Source organism: Microtus ochrogaster, chromosome 6 (genome assembly GCF_000317375.1).
Source record: "Microtus ochrogaster isolate Prairie Vole_2 chromosome 6, MicOch1.0, whole genome shotgun sequence".
Taxonomy (NCBI): domain Eukaryota; kingdom Metazoa; phylum Chordata; class Mammalia; order Rodentia; family Cricetidae; genus Microtus; species Microtus ochrogaster.
The window spans coordinates 38243972-38253591 of record NC_022013.1 but is presented as its reverse complement, the minus strand read 5'-3'; the positions used below and the strand labels follow the sequence as shown (position 1 = coordinate 38253591).

At 35.1% G+C, this 9620-nt stretch overlaps 1 pseudogene; it reads left to right on the top strand.

The window, feature by feature from the left end:
• The first annotated feature begins 7586 nt into the window (after positions 1-7586).
• On the top strand, positions 7587-8748 carry LOC101993301 (annotated as a pseudogene).
• The last annotated feature ends 872 nt before the right edge of the window (positions 8749-9620 follow it).

The following is a 9620-nucleotide window of genomic DNA, read 5'->3' as shown; positions in this document are numbered from 1 at the left end:
TATTGACAACTAATGAAAAGATCCTCATGCAACTGAAAACACCATCAGTAAGACAGAATGGCAGCCTACAGAATGGGAAAAGATCTTCACCAATCCCACATGTGACACAGGACTGATTTCCAAACTACATAAGAAACTCAAGAAATTAGATACTCCAAAATAGTCCAATTAAAAAATGGTGCTTAGATTTAAACAAGGTATTCTCAATGGAAAAAAATCTCAAATGACTGAGAAACATTTAAAGAAACCTTCAAGATACTCCCCCATCAGAGAAATGCTAGTCAAAATGACTCTGAGATTCCATCTTATGCAAGTAAGAATGGTTAAGATCAAAACCACAGTGATAGCATAGGCTGAAAAGAATGGAAAGCAACGGGAACACTCATACATTGATGGTGGGAGTGAAAACTTGCATGGCAACTTTGAATGTAAGTGTTTTTTGTTTTCCTCACAAAACTGGTAATCAGTCTATCACAAGACCCTGATGTGCTACTCTTGGGCATACAAACAAAGGATACTTAATGATATCACAAGGACATTTGCTCAACTTTGTTCATTACAGCTTTATTTGTAATAGAAGAACCTGGGAACAACCTAGATGTCACTGAACTAATGAATGGGTAAAGAAAATGTGGTCCATTTACACAATGGAGTATTACTCACCTGTTAAAAACAATGAAATTATTGAATTTGAAGACAGCTGGAGGCAAATAGAATAGATCATCATGAGAGAGATAACCCAGACCCAGAAAGACAAACATGGTATGTAGTCACTTATAAGTGGATATAAATGTAAAGGAGAATTATGCTACAATGCACAGATCCAGAGAGACTAGGTAACGAGGACTCAAGTAGGAACACTTGGATTTCTCTGAAAATGGGAAATATAAGATCTCATGGGTGGATTGTCAGAATATGTGGATTGGAGGATAAGGGATTGGGTTGGGGGATGAATGGAATGGGAGAGTACTGAGAGAGATGACTGGAAATGGGGTTGTCATTTATGGGTGAAATAGAAAACTCATGCAAAGGAAACTCCCAGTAATCTGCAATGAAGACACTAGCTAAGACTCCTAGCAAAAGCTGATTGGTATCCTGACCTGAGTATTTCCTGTGACCAGAAAGACTTCCAGGGGAAGAATTGGGACACCAACCCAGTCACTTAACCTTCTACCTACAGACTGTCCTGCTTAAGGGATATGCTGGGGTGAGGGTGGCACAGATATTTGGGGTGTGGTCATCCAAAGACTGATCAAGCCTGAGAATTGAGACACAAGCGTGAGCCAATCTTTTACACTGACTGGAGTCAGGACCCAGAGACTGGGTGGCCCAGAGACCTAGTATAAAACCAAACATGGTGGAGAAAAAAAAATAATGTTAACCTCAATAATTCCTAGAAATATTCTGCTATAATCATAAACTGGTGCCTACCCCAATCGAGATAAGAGGTACTTAATTCAGTAACTGATAGGAATGGATCCAGAGATCCACAGTCAAACATTATGCTGAGCTCAGGAAATCTTGCTGAAGAGAGGAAGGAAGGATTGTAGGAACCAGAGGGGTCAAGAACATCACAAGAAAAACCACAGAGTTCATTAACCTGGGCTCATGGGACTAATGTACACCCTCTAGATATATGTGATCAAGCTAGATACAGCTTCATCTTTTGTAGAACTCATAAAACTGAGAGCAGGGATTGTCCCTAAATTAACAGGTTTGGTAACCTATTCCTCGTACTGTGTTGCCTTGCCCAGCCTTAGTACAGGGGAAGGTTCTTAGTACTACTGTAACCTGATGTTTTCTTGATCTCCATGGGAATCCTATCCTTCTCTAAATATAAGTGGAAGAGGAATGGAGTGGGATGGGCACAGAAGATTGTGAAGGAAAAAAATGTGGAGAGGAAGGAATGAAATTAAGGTCAGGATGTAAACTAATTTTTAAAAAAATTAATAAAATATATGCATATTCTAATGGAAGAAAATAATAAAATATTTTACAATACAGACTACCGTACTTTTTAAAAATCACATTTTGTCTATCTCATCTTCTAGCATACATAACTAAACAATGCACAGTATAATGTTATACATTAATTTTTATTTTGATATGTTTGATAAATTGGGAGCTTTCTGTGCCCTTTCCAAGCACTGTATGATATTACACTCTCTGAAACACTATATCATGCTACCTATAACTAGCCAAGGAAAATGCAGATGTTATTATCATAAAATTCTCTACATAGTCTCACCAAAACCATTCCTCTATAAACAGATTCCATTTGTACAACTGAAAATAGTCTAAAGAAAGACAAGAGTGATATATTTATGATTTGTAAAAGAGGCTTCTAATGCACTCATTTTAAAAGGTTTTTACATGCACAGGGGGTGGGGAGAGAGTAAGGAAGGTAAGAAAGGAAGGCAGGAAACAGAGGGTGCCATCAATAACCAAAAATGTTACTGATTACAATGATGTGTTTGTTTTCAATGAATTTTTTGTACAAAAATCACATACTCCAGATAATACTCTTGCATTTATGCACATACTTTTATGATGGTCTTGCACCTTGCTGATGAGTAAAGAATAATGAGATTGTTTAAATTATAGTTTTTTTCTATGGCACAGTTTTGACATGTGAAGATTACATATTTAAGAGCAGTGTTCAAAAAATGGAAAGAATACCAGCAACCAATTCCTTTTATTTTCATCCTGTATCAAGATTTAAATAATACAAAGAAATTTTCTTGCTCAAATATTTTCTGAATAAAAAATAAACTTAATTCTATTTGCAGTCTTATGAAGCTGAACACCCTTTCATTTCTTTCCTTTCTGTATCAAACACACATATAAACACTAATTTCTATATAGATATATTCAAATGTATACATAAGAATATATAGACAAATACAGAGAAATGCATATGGGTTCACACATATATACACTAGTATACACATATTCATATTATATTGATATATACTAATATACATTATCATACACATAAACATATATAAATACTAAAACAGGTACTCATAGTGATATACAAACACATTCACACTTACACATACACTCACAGATGCACAACTAAAATACAAATACATACATATGTACATATAGGTACACAAACACACATATAGACAAATATGCACAATAAAGCACATGTATCTTTTCATGCATTTCTCCATGAATATATACACATAAAGACACACTCATAAGCATTTTCCAACACATATATACACCTATTCAAAAGTACATATAAAGAAGCATACATATACACATAATTGTATACCTACAGATATACACACATAAATATACATATTCAAACAATGACATACACAAAACCATACACACAAGCACTCATGTATAAATACACAGATATTCATATAGACCCAATCACATATAAACATAGAATTCTGAATGAATTCCAGATTTGTACTATTTAATACTTTAATGACTTTATGTCTGTCATATTCTATTCTATTAAAATAAAATATAATATAACTTTAATACATGCATATTTTTCATTTTGACATATAATCTCACAATATGAACCAAGGATAACATAGAAAATATAATCTTCCTTACTGAACAAATTACAGTGGTATTATATATTATAGGTATGGTTCACTATATCTTGCGATTTTAAGACTTCTTTTTTGTTGTTTATTTTTGAGATTTCAATTTAATTAGAACATTTCTCCCTTTTCTTTCATCCCTATTAACTGTTCTGTATTCCTTCCATACTGTCCTTCAAATCTGTGGCATTTTTTTCATTAATTGTTAATGAATGTATATATATATATATATATATATATATATATATTATAGACATAAGAATTTCTAAATATAACCTATCAAGTCCATAAAATAGTTCTTGTATATGTGTTTTCTAGGATGAACAATTGTCTCCTAATAACACCAGAAGCGATACTCCTAAAATTTAATATATTTTAAAGTTTGTTTTTGTTATGAAAATAATCCAACATAAAATTCCTTCATACTACTCTCCAATAAAAGAAATCTATAGACTTCGATTCTAAAACATTTAGAAGATTTTTCTAAAGAAGCAAATAAAATTTTGGAATGGAATCCATATCCACCACTGATGGATGACAAGAACCTGAGAGTAGATAGCCCAGGGATCCAAATCATAGTCATCTATGAAAAGAAAAAAAATAGTAGTGATAAAAGGACTACTAATGAGAGTCTTGATCAGCCATCATCAGAAAAGCTTCCTTTTGCAGAAGATAGAAGCAAATACAGAGAACCACAGCCAGAAAAGATGCAGAGAGTGAAATATCTTGGAACACTCAACACTAAACAAGATGTCTTCTTCAAATCCATCCCCTTATAGTTCAGAGAATCCCTTGGAAGGGAAGACATAAAGAGGGTAGGAGGCAGAGTGGATAGAAGATATCAAAAAAGCCCAAAAGCCTCTAAATGACTCTTTTGCTGCTTCTTCTTCTCCTCTTCCTTCTTCTTGTTTTTGTTTTGTCCCAATTTGATATGATAGCTATTGTTTTATCTTATTATATTTCATTTTGTTTTATGTTTCTTAAAAAAATAAATGAATGAATTAATGAATGAAAACCTATCCACTAGGGTAAATGTACAACCAAACTGTCATTTATACCCACTAGGAGAGGGAAAAATCAATTTTCTTCAATGGCATGACATTGGTCTTATCAACCACTCCAGTGCAGACATCATGTTCAGGAGTAGTTGGTCAGAATTATTCTGATTGGAACTTGACAGTTTTCGGTGGTGTATGTGTGTGTGTGTTTTGTGTGTGTGTGTGTGTGTGTGTGTGTGTGTGCATTAATTTTGTTACAGTTTGGAGGACTCTTTGTTTAGCCATTTTCTTTTTTTTTCTTTTTTCTTTTTTTTGTTTTGAGGGTTTATTTTTATATTATTTTTGTTTCTATTTTGAGAAAGGACTTTAAATTGTCAGAGTAGGGAACATGACAAGATCTGAAATACTTGAGTGGGAAATGAATAGGATCAAAATAAACTTTAAACTGAAAATTGTTTTAAATAACAAGAATATAATAAAATTGCAAAAGAATAAAATGTATGAGGTTTTATTTGTCTGATGCATCAAGAACTTACTGAGTATAGACTAATAAACAAAGAAAAGAAGAATTTTGGCCTTTTTTTTAAAATGTGACTTCAGGAACAGAAAAGAAAAATTAAATAAATATAAATATAATGCGTCTTAGTTAGGGTTTACTTTTACTGTGAAGAGACACCATCACCATGGCAACCCTTATAAAGAAAACACTTCACTGGGATGTCTCACTTGCAGTTCCAGAGTCAGTCCATCATGTTGGGGAACATGGTAGCAAGTAGGTAGACATGATGCTGGAAAAATAGCTCAGTCCTATGTCTTGCAGACAAGAGGAACTTGACTGACTAACTGGGCAATATGCTGAGCACAAGAAACCTCAAAGCCTGCATCCCCAGTGACACACTTTCTCCAACAAAGACACACCTCTGAATAACGCCATGCCCTATGAGATTATGAGAGGCAAGTGCATTAACACATCATGTAGTTAAAAGGATCTGCCTTATAAGGTTGATGCCTTTCAAAAATCCCTAGTAAATAAGTTACTATTGAAAATAAACATTTTTGATTTTCTATAAAAGTATTTGTCATAAGAAAACATATGATACTCCAAAGACAGCAAGTTCATGCATATTGCTTATAAATCTGTTTTTAGAATTATACTATCCATTAATTGTGTCCAGCATGGTGCTGTGGAATATTATTTTAATTAAGCAATTTGTTTATTCTGGATATATTACTTTAACTGTATAAAGATGTGTTGCATTTGTTTCACCTTGCCTGCCTAAGGCATCTGGCTGGTCTAACAAACAGCTGAATGGACAATAGCTAGGCAGAGAAAGGAAAGGGGGCTGTCAGGCTGAGAGAATAATAGGAGGAGAAATCTAGGCTAAAGGTGAAAAAGAAGGAAGAGAAGAGAATGAAGGAGGGAAAAGAAAGTACAGGGGCAAGAAGTCCTGCCGTCACCAGTCAGCAATGGAAGGAAGATATACAGAAGGAAGAAAGCTACAATGGGCCAAGGCAAAAGTAAGGAGAAACAGGTTAATTTAAGTTAAAAGAACTAGTGAGAAACTGCCTAAGCTAGGCCAAGCATTCAAAACAAGTAAGAAGTTGCCATGTCATGATTTGTGAACTGGTTGGTGGATAAGGAAAAAGCCTGGTACAGAATGGCTCTTACATTTACAAAGTCTACTATAAAGTTTCACATAGGTCATGTCTAGAGTGATTGACTCTACATCTTACTGCCGTGCATCAAGAGGTGGAAGATGAAATCTCCTAAAGAAGAAGAAAATTATAGTATCATTAAGGAGTAAATAGAATGGGAAGACTAAATGGGAAAGAAGAAGGTAGGACAGAGTAAATGGGAAATCTGGAGGGGACCAAAAACCTGAAACACTTTAGAAAAGCCATATGAAAACCTAATACTGAAGAATCTTTCATATCTATCTATCTATCTATCTATCTATCTATCTATCTATCTATCTATCTATCTATCATCTATCTATCATCTATCTATCTATCTATCTATCTATCTATCTATCTATCTATCTATCTATCTATCTATCTATCTCTATGTATGCATAATGTATTTTTATTTTTCCATGTTCTATGCATTTGTATACTTTTAATCATTTAGTATGTTGACTTTTGCTTTGGTATCTTTTCTACACATAATACCCACAAGACTTGGGGATAATCTTGGATAATCTTTGAATATTTATCCTCCTGCTCAGGGTTGTGTGGTTGTTCATGTTCCATGTGTTTTCATGGCAGATACTGTTTTTTTTTTCCTTCACAGGATACTAACACTTTGGATATTGCATAAACTTACAGGATAAAAAATGTGTTCTTTGTTTATTTGTTTGTTTGTTTGTTTGTTTTTGCTTGCTTAATGGCTTTGACTTCACAGTCATCTTGTTCCTCTTGTTTTGGCCTCCCAAGTGCTGGAATTACACATATATACCACCATACCTTAACACTTAATATCTCTAACCAGTTCATTCATCGAGAAGTTACAGTAAGTAGCACCTAGGTACTAGTCGATAAAGAATAATACAGACTTGATATAAAAATTTAATAGATAAAAAGCACGTATTACAGACTTGATATAAAAACTTAGGAAGTAAACATAATATGCTTAGTATAGATCCTGCCACAAAGCAATTGCTTCTGAAAGATTTGAACACTTAGGAGAATGGCAAACATTCCATTAGCAATTGCCAGGTTCTTTGAATGGCAGTCAAACCTTCTCAGGCAGTAATTCAGGTGTCTGTCTCTCATAAAAGGCAACTGATACTTCCTGATTTGCAAGGACATCTAGAAGACTGTTATTAGCAATTTTGTTTATTAACTTTTCTTTCTTTAATAAAACACATTGATTTAGCCTGGTGGTGGTGGCACTCAGGAGGCAGAGGCAGGCAGGTCTCTTAAGTTTGAGGGCAACTTGGTCTACAAGATCTAGTTCCAGGACAAGCTCCAAAGATACAAAAAAACACTGCCTCATAAAACAGCATCTATGATTCACTCCATGGCTCTGATACTAGCATGCTTGGTGCTACTTACTCTGTGTGGATGGGTTCTTTGCTGGACCCTGGTTAATCTTTTCTGAAGCCATTCGGTCCTCAATTTCCTCTTCCTTGGTTATCCGTTTGGTGTTCATGTTTTTTCTCTGCTGTTTCCACCAAGATAGAGCCTGTCTTCCCACAAACTACGTGTTTAAGCACCAGGCTAGGTACTTCAAATGTGGGCAGTTCGGCCAAATCCAAAGATTTCCTCTCCTTATTGCTGGAGTATGTGAAAGAATAGTTTAATAATGGCACACTCATCCCCACCCACTGCTGCCCCCTATCTCCCAATCTCTTTTGCAATGAAGTAGAATGCTTTAAAGCAGATTTCAACTACAAAATCATGGGAGTTGCTTTCAACTCTCTCTTCATTGCCTACTATGTTGCACTTCTCCCGCTGTGCTTTGGGAAGAGCACCCAGTATTAGGACATGCACTGGTGATGTTAGCACCTCTTTAAGATGTGGAACATTTCTTTTGTCATGCTCACCATGGACTGAGTGCCAGCTGCACTGAAGAGACTTATGAGAAGAAAGTTTTCCCCAGACTCTGGGGGAGCATTTGGGAATCCTCGGGCTGGAAGCACTTCATGGTCCTAATATATACTGCTTGTGTCTGAAATAGAGATAAACCTATGCATAGATTGTCTTCAGGTACCCTGTGATAAGCCACAGATGCTACCATCAAAAATGAATGTGATTTGCTACTTAAATAAACGGCTCACCTGGGCAAGTGGCAGAAGTTGGAACATGGGTTCTACAGCAATGCTTCACAGCACATTTGGACAGAAAACACAATATGGCCTCAAGGGGTGGCACAGCAGATGTTTATATAGAATCATGGAAACTTACAACATGGCAATGCCTTCAGATGTATCCCATGCCCACTCTTATTTCTTATTTCATTGCCCATTAATGCTGTTGAACCTGAATATCCTTTTTGAGGGCAGTGTCATCTTCTACCGAATGTATTCCTTGCTGTAGTCAGAGAAGTGGAACAACACACTCTCCATGGTGCTCATTCTTTTCGGAAATTACTATGATCTATTTAATTCCTCTGGGACTGAATATTCTTAGGCAGGGCATACTCCTACCCTCTCAACGGTTATGAACTCAAGGCAAATTAGGCTGCCTCTCAACACGAGGGAGAACTCAGATAAAATTATTTTCATACAATCTATTTTTGCGATTTTTATAAATATTTAAGATATTTTATATTTTGTATACTATTACGTTTTGAAGGTTGTTAATGGCAAGGGTAAATGTACCCATAATAAAAAAAAACATTTTGAGTGAGGTAACTCAGTCCCAGAAAGACAAATATATTATGTACTTAAGTGACTTTTAGACATAAAGCACAGAAAAACCAGCCAACAGTCTACAAGCCCGAATAACCTAGATAATAAAGAGGACCCTAAGAGAGACATATATAGATCTGTATAGGAATTAGAAAAATACAAGATCTCCTGAGTAAATTGGGAGTGTGAGGGTCATGGGAGAGGGTGGAAGGGGAAAGAGGAGGAAGAGGGGACTGGAAAAAATGTATAGCAAAATAAAAATTAAACAAAGATAAAAAAATCTGTGTTCTTATAAATTTCTACTGGATATATGTGGGAGATTTCCAACTGCTGCACACACCTGTCAGTATTTTGGATTATAAATCTTTCCTTTATTAATTTGTAATATTTGTATTTAGTGCTAAGTTGCATTACATTGTGTGTTTTACTTATATTTCCTACTAAACAATAACACAAAAAGTATATAAAATACCCAGTATACATGCTGTTTAAATTCCTGCTTTGTTTTTTTTAACTAATTTTCTTCAAAGAGTATACTTTTGTTGAACTATAGCATGGTTTATTTAATTAACTACAACATAAACATAAACATGTGAACACAGACACATACAGACACCCAGATACAGACAAACACACACACACACACACACACACACACACACACACACACACACACAAAACAGGCATAGAGGAGCACAGTT